General features: G+C 43.1%; 1 protein-coding gene across 2 annotated transcripts in view; it reads left to right on the top strand.

Annotated features, from left to right (window-relative positions):
• Positions 1-2,557: 2,557 nt before the first annotated feature.
• otud7b (OTU deubiquitinase 7B) overlaps positions 2,558-11,833 on the top strand; it is a 68,620-nt gene continuing 59,344 nt past the window's right edge. For both annotated transcript variants that reach the window (XM_060900417.1, XM_060900416.1), the window contains exon 1: positions 2,558-2,765. The gene's annotated coding sequence lies outside the window, so the exon portion shown is untranslated. The remainder of the gene's footprint in view (positions 2,766-11,833) is intronic.

Here is an 11,833-nt window from a genome sequence, read left to right as displayed (position 1 = left end):
CTTGTCCTTGTGCTCGGGGTGTGCCGTGTCCAGGTGACACTTCAGCTTGTTTGGCTTTAAACTTTCTGTCGCCAGCACCTTCAGACAGAGAACACACTGCGGTCGTTCCTCACCACCCACCAATGTGCTCGCAAAGCCCATTTCGATGTATGCATCATCATACCGCCTTATCTTTTTCGCTGCCGAAGTGCATGGGAACTCGTCCTGTGCAGCAGCCTTGCGTTTTGTAGGAAGCACGCGTAGAAACTTGTCCATGTTGTCATAAAGTCGCCGTCCGATGTTTTGTTCTGAATCTCAAAATAGGGACCTGTTTTATACAGTTTGTATTCACAGGAGGAGGGTTTGCTAATAACAACAACAATATCAGAGCAATCCAACAGATTGGCGGTTTAGCATAAATTGAATGGAATTAATATTCAAGGGCGGAGCGCGATTACTGAGTGAAAGGGAGCAATTGAATTCTAATGACCGTGGCAGCTATACACTGAATGAAATTCATATTCATATTATTCAAAACATTCCAATGCCCGTTTTTTTTTCTGTGTTATGCAAACAGTCCCGTCTCTCCGCAACCCCCCTGGAGTCCCTCCGCGACCCCCAAAGGGGTCGCGACCCCCACTTTGGGAACCGCTGCTAACCTGCATGTCTTTGGACTGTGGGGGAAACCAGAGCACCCGGAGGAAACCCACGCGGACACGGGGAGAACATGCAAACTCCGCAAAGAAAGGCCCTCGCCAGCCACAGGGCTCGAACCCGGACCTTCTTGCTGTGAGGCGACAGCGCTAACCACTACACCACCTTGCCACCATATTGCAGTTTGTTGTAAATATCTACCACATATTACAATATCAGTAGACATTTTATATTTTGGTTCGAGGAATGAGATGCGACCTTTGACCTGGATTGTCATGTGGTTACAGTGTGAATTTCCTGTTGGCATTTATTGGTAAACGACAAAACTAGAAATTAATACAAACAACAACGAATGATTAACAAAATGTGATCTAGAAAGCGGAACAAAAAGATTTTCTGACGCAGGTTAAACATTATCAGTTCATTTGTTTACAAACATTAGAATTACTTCCTCATTTACATAAACACCGACATCCATATATGTATATAAAAGATATTTTGGACTAAATATAAATCTATGTAAAACAAATTTTAAATAAAAACTACATTTTGTTAACTTAATACCACACACCGATTATTATTATTATTATACATGGGGCCAAATTACTCAATTCTGATTGGTCAATCAAGGACGGCTTTTTTCCTTAACACGGGGCCGTATTTCTGAAATGCTATTGGCTAGTTCGTTCCTTGGTTACGGTTACAAAAATTAGCAAATTTTGTCAACAAAATGGCTGACTCTGCAATGCCGCGTTTCGCTATATTTGACGAAGAAATGATAAACCAATTGAAAGCTGCAAGTGAAAATGAAAATACCAAAAAAGTACGAATTTTTGGCTTTCCCTGTTTAAGAAATGGGCCACAGAAAGACAAATAAACAACTCTCTAGTGGCGTATGAATGCTCCGAGTTAGACAAGGTGCTCTCGCAGTTTTATGCAGAAGTGAGGAAAGAAAATGGGGAAAGGCAGCATTGGATCGGCATCTGAGACAAGAGAAATATCTGGGATCACTCCTGAAAGATGTTACTTTTCAAGAATCACAAAAAGTCCTCGAGAGATTTGCAAAAACAAGGAATGCTTTAGAAACTGATTCAAATGTGCAAGATAGTCTCGCGCCCTGATTGGTTCTGAAAACGTGAATGACAAATGTTGTGAACTTGAATGGCTTCCGAAGTATGAATTTGGCCCTATATATTATAAACAAGTAATCGTATGGCTCCTCGTAAAATTAAGGATCAATTTCACTCATGATTTCGAAGTTTTGAAAATTGCAATTTTCAAAACTTCGAAATTACTCGTGAACTTAATCCTTAATTTTACTCGGCCCCATACGATTACCTATACTCATTATCAATAATCATCTGGATGTTGATAATTGTAGAACGGTGTCGATAAATGTGGACGAAAGGTGTCGATAATTGTGGAACACTGTCACGTGATCTGAAACTCTCAGTAATCAGGAATCAACCCTCCCAGGAGAAGTTTGAGTAATTATTTATGCACAATTTACGCATTGAAAGTCTTTTCAAGCATCAGGTTCAAAACAAACCATCAGCACCTCGATGAATCCATGCCGTCTTGAATGAACTAATTTGTTTACATTTGTGTCTGATTTAAATTGAACATCGGATTCTTAAAACCCCTCCCCTTCGCACCCTCACCTTGAGCGTCATCGCGGATGACGTCATGAATAAGTTGGTCCCCCGGGGGAGGAGAAAAAACAAAACAAAACAGTCACTCACAAAGCCATAGGTTTACTAAATCCTAAACCCCGCCTATGATAAGAACATTAGGAGCCAATCACAGAGCGCGTAGACTGTGCATGTGCGCTCTGATTGGTCTGATTTGGTGCCAATCTGAGCAAATCGGGTTCTGATTGGCTGATCGGGGACGCTGCGTTTTTTTCCACAGATGAGGCGGATTTCGTAGCGCCTCGGTTGACATTGTTGTTGTTGTGGGAGTCGGAATGTAGTTTATAGCGAAGAGAGGAAAGTGTGAGTGTGAGGTTTGGATGAACACGAAGGAGAAGGAGCGGGTTTGAGTCCGGATTAGGTGACGAGTTTACTGGAAGAGTGAGAGAGCTGGGATGGGACCGTGAGGAGGAGGATTTGTTCTGCGAGGCCGAGCTGAAGGTAAAGCAGACAACGGAGGAGGAGGAGGAAGCTATGTGTTAGCTTTAGTAGCATTGAGGCTAATAACAGCACTCACTCACTCACTCACTCACTGACTGGCTAACCGGCTAGCTAACTAACACCAAGTCAGACTGTACTCACTAACGACGCTCTTTTAGAACTTATTCACCACAAAAAGTTAAACTAGTTGGTCTGGATAAACTCAACATAACTCTTGCTAGCTTAAAACCGGTTCATCTGACTGGCTGTTTATTGATCTAGAACTAAACAAACCTCTGCTGGAGAAATTTCTAGAACTTTCTCTTTCTCCTGAGGGACAATCATTAATAATAATAAGAAGCATGTTGTCTGTTATGACAGTTGTGTGAGTAGGTCTGAGGAAACTTGGAGAACAACTTCTTCTTCAAGGTTAAATCATTCGATTATGTGCAGTCGATATATCGCGATATTTCACGGTATTACATATCGACCGACCTCTGAGAATGAGAGATCCATGAATCATTCATGTTCCTATCGGACAACAAGAGATCCGGATTATTCTGTTATCCGGAGTGTTATGGTGTGAACTACTGGTTAAAGTGATTGAACGATTGAAATCGTCAGGCGTCGAGATCCTCCTGTCAGAGTTCTCATCACGTTGCTGTGATAAAATGGAAAGCGAACAAACGATGTTGGAGCTGACATTACGTCAGTCGGTCGCATCCGAAGGGTGCCGAGAAGATCTCGAGGTGATTGTGGTAATTAAGAAATTCTCAATGGGCAAAATTTTACGAATCGGAACCGAACGCAAAAAGGGACGGGATGAAAGTCGCAGGAGTAACGAACTCGATTAGAGACGGAAAATAACCGTCCAAAATAATCATGCACCTTGATGAAGCGTGAAACCAAAACGTGTAAAAGAAGAACTGGTTCACTTTGACATTTTTGTGTCAATTAGGGAAAAATTCGTAGGTTGTAAAATGTGAGCGAATTGCCGTGATCCTAAATGAGGTCGTACACTACATGACTCATGATGATCTCGTGATCTTTCAGTCATTGGTTAGACTGCGCCCTGAGTTCAGCAATCAAGCTGAGTGACTTTAATATAGATGATCATAATTAAAAAAAAAAAAAAAGTCATATTTCCTCCCCAACACCTGTATCTTTTCCTCACCTGCGTGCCTGTTGTGGTGTTACAGTCGCCCTGAGCTGCTGCTGAGGTAAGAATGCTCATGGAAAGCTCTGGGATTATTGGTGTCCATGTCGAGTTCGGTTACACCAAACCCCTGAATTATTCAGCTCTTCATTTACAAGCGCTTTTGTTCGCTTGTTGTTCAGCTTAAGCAGCCGAACCCTGGATATAAAAGTAGGGCAAGCAAACAAGAGCGAGTTTTTAAGGCCTGCAGGGCCTCATTTTTCATCCGTATGTGGGATGGAAATGCTTCAGCATTGATATCGAGCCCGTTTTTGGATTGTCTGGAATCACGCACGAGGTTAAAGGAGGTTTATTTGGAATTTAATCCCATAACGAGGAGTGATGAGGATGTGTTTTAATGATGAGATGCACTGTACTGATCCTGAAGAATGTTTTTGAGTATTTAATGTAATTTAGTAGTTAATGAGGGTGTGTGTCGAATCACACTCCATTATCTTGGCTACTTCCTGTTTAGGGTTGTGTTCCATCACATGACCTCAATAAGCTGCGAATACGACTTACAAGTCAACTGATGACATCAGTCACTGATGCTAATGACGTCTCTGTGTAGAACGTTCTGTCTCTCTGGGTCTTTTTCGAGTCTCTCTCTCTACTAGTGTGTGTATCTCGCTCTCTCTCTCTTTGAATACGTCTAGTGTGTCTCTCTACTAGTGTGTCTTTCTTCTCATCTCTCTCTACTAGTGTATGTTTGTCTCTTGCTCTCTCTCCTCGTCTCTCTCTTTACTAGTGTCTGGCTCTCTTTCTTCTAGTGTCTCTCTACAAGTGTCTTTCTCACTCTCCTAGTGTGTCTCATTTCTCTCTTCTAGTCCCTGAGTGTCTTTCTCTCTCTCTCTCTCTCTCTCTCTCTCTCTCTCTACTAGTGTGTGTCTTGCTCTCTCTACTCGTGTGTTTTGTCTCTCTCTTTGCCTCTGTGTACTAGTGTGTCTTGCTCTCTCCTAGTGTCTCTCTACTAGTGTGTCTGTCTCTGCTACTGTGTTTCTCTCTCTGTCTTTGTCTCTCTACTAGTGTGTTGCTCTTTCTCTACTAATGTGTGTGACTTGCTCTCTATACAAGTGTTTGTCTCTCTGTCTCTTAGTGTCTTGCTGTCTACTAGTGTCTTGCTCTCTCTCCTAGTGTCTCTCTCTACTAGTGTGTCTTTCTCGACTTGTGTGTTTGTCTCTCTCTCTTCGTCTCTTAGTGTGCCTTGCTCTCTCCAAGGGTCTCTCTATACTAGTGTGTGTGTGTGTCCCTTTTAGTGTGTGTCTTGCTCACTTTCTAGTGTCTTGCTCTCTCCTGTAGTGTCTGTCTCTACTTGTGTGTCTTGCTCTCTATACTAGTGTCTGTCTCTATACTAGTGTGTTTGTCTCTCTCTTCATCTGCGTGTCGCTTGCCCTCTCCTAGTGTCTCTCTGTACTTTGTGTGTCTTGCTCTCTCGACTAGTGTCTCTCTATACTAGTGTGTGTCTCTTGTTCTCTCTCTTCGTCTCTGTGTGTCTTGCTCTCTTTCTAGTGTCTCCCTCTACTCGTGTCCTGCTCTATCTGTGTGTGTGTCTCTATACTAGTGTGTTTGTCTCTCTCTTTGTCTCTTTTGGCCCTTTTCCACTACCCTTTTTCAGCTCACTTCAGCCCGACACGGCTCGCGTTTCGACTACCTCAGAGCAGCACGACTCAGCTCGCTTCAGCCCCACTGAGCACCCAAAACTCGCACAGTTTTGGAGTAGGGCTGAAGCGAGCCAAACCGAGCCAAGTGGGGCTAGGGGTGTGAGGAGACACTCCCCTGTGCACTGATTAGTGAGGAGGAGTGTCCTCACATGCCCACACACGCCCCGCGAGCATGCTGGGATCTGTAAACACCGTAAACCCGGAAGAAGAAGAATTACGAATTACGAGAATTTCTGAAGCCTTATGCGCCTCGCCTCATCTATGCGCTCTTGCCAGTATCTGTTGGCGTTGTCGGTGACAACAAGCCACAGCACCAAGACCAGCAACACTAACGACTCCATGTCCTCCATGTTTATTGTTTACTATCCGGGTCGTGAGACTATCGCTTAAAAGGTCACTGATGTCACTGTTTGCGCCGCCTAACGACATCACGTGACGTCCACCCTCTTTCGCTAACTCCACCCAATGTGTCCACCCACTTCCAGCCAGCACGGTTCAGCGCGGTTGTAGTCGAAATGCAACTCCAACAGCCCCACTCAGCTCGACTCAGCCCAACTCAGCACGGCACGGCTCAGCCCAACTCAGCCGCGTTGGTAGTGGAAAAGCGGCATTAGTGTGTCTTGCTCTCTTTCTAGTGTCTCTCTCTACGTGTGTGTGTCTCTCTCTCTCTCTCTCTCTCTCTACTTGGGTCTCCCCTCCCTTGTCTCTCTTTATACAGATGAATATTTATCTTTCTCTCTCTCTCTGTGTAATTGATGATAAGTCTGTCCCTCCCCGAGCTGATCCCGCGTGGCTCCCTCTCGTCTGCGTGGCTGAGTGAGTATTAAACCTGAACTCAGCGTTCCGTCTCCAGCTCCTGTGAACAGCTGCTGAGTAAGTGCGAGCCAGTATCGCTTACGGAGATCCGGGTCTAACCGGAGCCAACACATTCCCTTTGGAATCGTCTGCTCTGCAAAAACCCGCCGTGATAAATACTACATGAGACCCCGGCCCTGAAGCGACGAGGGTCAGCAGGACGGCGAACGCGCCGGGCACAGCGCTGAAGCAGTGGCTCGTCCCCGCCGTTCCTTTCCTTTCTCACTTTTATCAACAAAAACCACTTTGGTTTGGAGAATCTAACTTTTCTGCGTTCCATCGAAACGTTTTCCAAACGCTCCTTAAAGTGTGTTTCAGCAGCAGCACCTCCACCCATCCATTACGTCTCCAGCGTAGGCGATCATGTGTGTGTGAGTGAGAGAGAGAGAGAATGAAGTGGCCCACCCAAGGCACAGCTCTGTAATCTCTCTCTCTCTCTCTCTCTCTCTCTCTCTCTCTCTCAGCTCTCAGAATCAAAACAAAAGACGCGTTTGTTCAGCAGACTGCGTTAAGACAGTGCTGAGCCACGTGATCGGGGTGATGAGGTCAGCATGAGGGCTTCTCTTCAGAAATTCACAATACTCCAATTCTGGATTGTGATTGGTCAGAGGGTGTTGATTAATTGTCTGGAACTGTCGTGCAGTATTAATGCACTCGATCTGATGCATGATTTGTTTTGATCGAATGTGACGTTGTTCAATTAAAACACACTCTCTGTGTGTGTGTGTGTGTGTGTGTGTGTGTGTGTGTGTGCTGAAATGTGAAGAGTGTCTGATCTCAGCAGCTCTGTGCACTCAGACAGCAGTTAATAAAGCAAGAGCTGGTTCCTGGAGCTCGGCCAGTCAGATGATGACAGTGAAAGTCTCGTGGTTGGACTCGGCAGCAGTGAGAGAGGGAGGGAGAGTTCCAGAAACTTGAGTCCCACACTCGCATTAGTTTACCCAACATGCACATGTGTTGCGCTGCGTGTTTTTTATGAAAACACCGTGGTCGAGCGGGTGCTCTGAGGTAAACACGCCCACCGCACGCTCAGTGAGCTCGTTTGTGGCAGATTCTACCATAACAGAGGCCAGTTAAGTCCCATCTCCTTAAAGGAACAGTCCACCGTACTTCCATAATGAAATATGTTCTTATCTGAATTGAGACGAGCTGATCCGTACCTCTCCGAGCTTTGCGCGACCTCCCAGTCAGTCAGACACGCTGTCACTCCTGTTAGCAATGTAGCTAGGCTCAGCATGGCCAATGGTATTTTTTTGGGGCTGTAGTTAGATGCGACCAAACTCTTCCGTGTTTTTCCTGTTTACATAGGTTTATATGACCAGTGACATGAAACAAAGTTCAGTTACACAAATTGAAACATGGCGATTTTCTATGCTATGGAAAGTCCGCACTATAATGACAGGCGTACTAACACCTTCTGCGCGCTTCGACAGCGCATTGATACCTTCACTCAGGAGTGAAGGTATCAATGCGCTGTCGAAGCGCGCAGAAGGTGTTAGTACGCCTGTCATTATAGTGCGGACTTTCCATAGCATGAGTGAAGGTGTCGAAGCGCGCAGAAGGTGTTAGTACGCCTGTCATTATAGTGCGGACTTTCCATAGCATAGAAAATCGCCACGTTTCAATTTGTGTAACTGAACTTTGTTTCATGTCACTGGTCATATAAACCTATGTAAACAGGAAAAACGCCGAAGAGTTTGGTCGCATCTAACTACAGCCCCAAAAAATACCGTTGGCCATGCTGAGCCTAGCTACATTGCTAACAGGAGTAACAGCGCGTCTGACTGACTGGGAGGTCGCGCAAAGCTCAGAGAGGTACGGAGCAGCTCGTCTCAATTCAGAGAAGAACATATTTCATTATGGAAGTACGGTGGACTGTTCCTTTAAATTGCTGAATTGATTATTTTGGTCATTCTATTAAGTTTTTCTAGTAGCATTTGGGGTCTTGGACATTCACAGTAAATTTTAGGACAGTAGTCCTGGTAACTAATTAATAAAAGCCTGACATGACAGACATGCTAAATGACAATAGAAACACATCGGTTTCTATCATCAAAATCTGACAGACAAACTAACGTCTACCATCATATTCTGACAGACACTCTAGATGACAATAGCATCAAAACTGTTTCTTACATTATTAATCTGACAAATTTAGTAATATTAAATACCTCATCACTAGAACCAAATAATAAAATAAAATATTGAAATAAAAAAGATAATTTATTTTCAAAATTGAAATATCAACAATAATTGTCAGAACAGTGACGATAGACACGACTGTGTCACTTTCGCGGGGAAATAACACATTGAAATGGCCTGTCGGCTGAAAGGGTCGCGAGTGGTTCTGATTTATCTCAACTTACGATAGTTTTCCTCCAGAAAAATTTAAATATGAATGCACAAATATATTCTCAATGTTTCTATCGTCAAAAATTTCTGTCGTCAGGATAGCTGACTGAAAATCTTACCTTGATTTATTTGATGAAATCTAGCTGTCAGAACTCCAAGTCTTGCCCGGAAGTAAATGTCTGCTGTCACAAAAATCATGCGCAGTAGAATTTCCTCTTTGTGTCAGTCAACATGTGCGTGGTGAGCGCTTGAATTTTGCTATCGTCAGGTGCATTTGACTGACAGACTGACGATAGCATTTTTTAAACATAACTGTGGGCTTCTCTCGTGAACGAAATAGTTTTTTCGGTGTTAATCTATTTCAACTCTATCTGTTGACACCCAAAAATGATAAAGCCTGCTTCCACACGATAACTACCAAAGATCCATAATGGCCGAGTCTATCGTCAGGTCATCTGACAGAAATTCACTGGCGATAGCAACAGGGATAATGAAAGGGATTTTTAAAATGGGAGTTATGTCTGTCAGATATGTCAAAGAAATAGAACTTTATTCTTTAAAAATCTTTTATTGATATACTCGGTGTATTTTTCAATGACGTGCTGTTTTAGAAGACCAAATACCATATTTTCAATCTTGAAAATATTTTCAATCTTGAAAACCTCACTGAAAAAAGGACAAGAAAAATTTCTTATTTTGTGGGCAAGTGGTTAATGGATCCAGTTACGGTAGAATCTGCCATATGACGATCGAGCTCAATGATGATTTTAAATTTTACTGCAGGATCCGATTTCCTCCGGGTGCTCCGGTTTCCCCCACAGTCCAAAGACATGCAGGTTAGGTTAACTGGTGACTCTAAATTGAGCGTAGGTGTGAATGTGAGTGTGAATGGTTGTCTGTGTCTATGTGTCAGCCCTGTGATGACCTGGCGACTTGTCCAGGGTGTACCCCGCCTTTCGCCCGTAGTCAGCTGGGATAGGCTCCAGCTCGCCTGCGACCCTGTAGAACAGGATAAAGTGGCTACAGATAATGAGATGAGATGAAGTGAGAAGGCGTGCAATTTAAAAAGTAGACGGCCTTTCGATTTCATAAAATCGGTGAAATGTAGTTCCGTCTGAAATGTGGTGATTGTGATATCTGTTTATTTCTGTAATATCTCACAAAATATCAGGCCGTTCTGTGGCTGGGAAGTTATTTAATTTGAGGGGATTAAAGCAAATAATGTGCATGAAATCGCTCGCTTGGCGCAGTCAAGCAGACAGAGGAAGTCCGTGTGCGCATGCGCAGGTTTACCTTCTTCTTTTGGGTTTTACGGCAGCTGGCATCAACAGTGTTGCGTTACTGCCATCTACAGGTTTCCCTTTGAGCGTGCACTGACAGTTCCATCATTCTGTCGCTAAACGAACAGCTGATCACACCGAGGTGCTCGCCGAGCGCCCATATTTATTAGTTTGGTCCTGCGTTTCCTTTCCTTCGTATATAACCTAACGTCTTTTCTCGCTTTCTTTCCGTTACTGTAGTCGCTCTTTCACGTTTCATTCGCACACTCACGTCCTCCATTTTCTTTTTCTCCTGTTTCAAATTTGTATCCCACAATGCCTTGCGTGAACGGGGAAAGCCCGCCATGGGATGTGATGCATGACATAGTATCTTCTATTGGGTCATGGTGAAGCAGGAAAAAATAGCAGAGAATTTGGGGCCATGTGGAGATAAATTCATTAATTGTTCTGTTTTTTAAAAACTAATAAAACTGGAAGTCTGTGATTTGAATTCAGTAGCTTTCGTTCAACTAAACAAAAATAATTGGGTGTCGGGAAAATTCTTTTTATGACCTACACTTGAAATATCTGAAAGGTGGTTTATCTTTAAAACGTCACGTACGAACTTTATAATGAGTCTATAACACGTGTCATGTATAGTGTTTTGTCCAGACGGATATTATGAATTTCTGAAATCGCGAGCCTTGACCATTTTGCTTTTTTTTTTTAAGTCCAAATTTATAAATAATAAAGAGGATTCCTGGAATATTTATACCTCTTTATGTTAGTAACGTACACATGTTTAGCATCAGCGACTAAAACCAAACATTCCTTGCACTGATTGGTCGTTTGTTTGTTTTTTGGAAACGTTAAGTGTTACAGGAAAATAATCCGCATCAGGGTGGTGTGACACGACAAATCGAAGCAAATCAGCCCGGTTTCTACCGAACCAGAGCCAAAACATCCTTCCCTGTCCATCAGGTTTCCACGCCTGTAAAATGTTTCGCGATTGTCTCTCTTCAGACTTTCCGCTGTCTTCTTGATTGTCGTCATGAACCACGTCTCAAACGGAAATCTTTCACGATCGTGGTTTAAAGATGACCTGAGCTGAAACTCAATGAGTGCTCGTACTCTGTAACGGTCTAGAGTAGAGTAGAATATTGAACAAGTATGCGATTTGAGACACAGCTTGGGTTAGATGGAAGTTTATGGACGGAAATATCCCGCTTTGATATTTCTGTTAATCTGTAACATAAACTAATGAATCAGAAGAACAGATTGTGAGTTTCTTTCATGGCGCCATGTTGGGAAACTCCTCAAACACGAACAGGTTTTTAAAAAAATTGTTGACGTGGTGAGTTTATGGAAGGAGTCTCCAGTGCTAGTTGTTCGTTTTAGGATACTTAGATGAGTATTCTATAAAAAAAAAAGAAAATGTAATCATTAGGGTTTAATTAATTAATTTATTTAAATATATATAAAGAGAGAGAATTTTAATATTAAAGGTGTGGTGACATCACAGGGCCTGATAATTGCATAATGCTAAGCAACTTCCATTCGATCCATCACGTTCCAGAACTTTCCCTCTGAGCTGTTTCTCTCAAAAAAAAAAAAAAAGCAGTCAGTGCTCAAAACAAACTTCTCCTGCTTGTGGTGTTTGTAATAATTAAGCTGATTGTTTGTTTTTCACCTGAAGGGAGGCAGCAAGGAAGCAGAAAATCTCATTAAATGTCTCGCGCTTTCTCCGGAGCCTTATGGAACGAAGGC

The sequence above is a fragment of the Neoarius graeffei genome, chromosome 19, assembly GCF_027579695.1.
Source record: "Neoarius graeffei isolate fNeoGra1 chromosome 19, fNeoGra1.pri, whole genome shotgun sequence".
Classification (NCBI taxonomy): Eukaryota; Metazoa; Chordata; class Actinopteri; order Siluriformes; family Ariidae; genus Neoarius; species Neoarius graeffei.
This window is presented reverse-complemented; position numbering and strand designations above follow the sequence as displayed.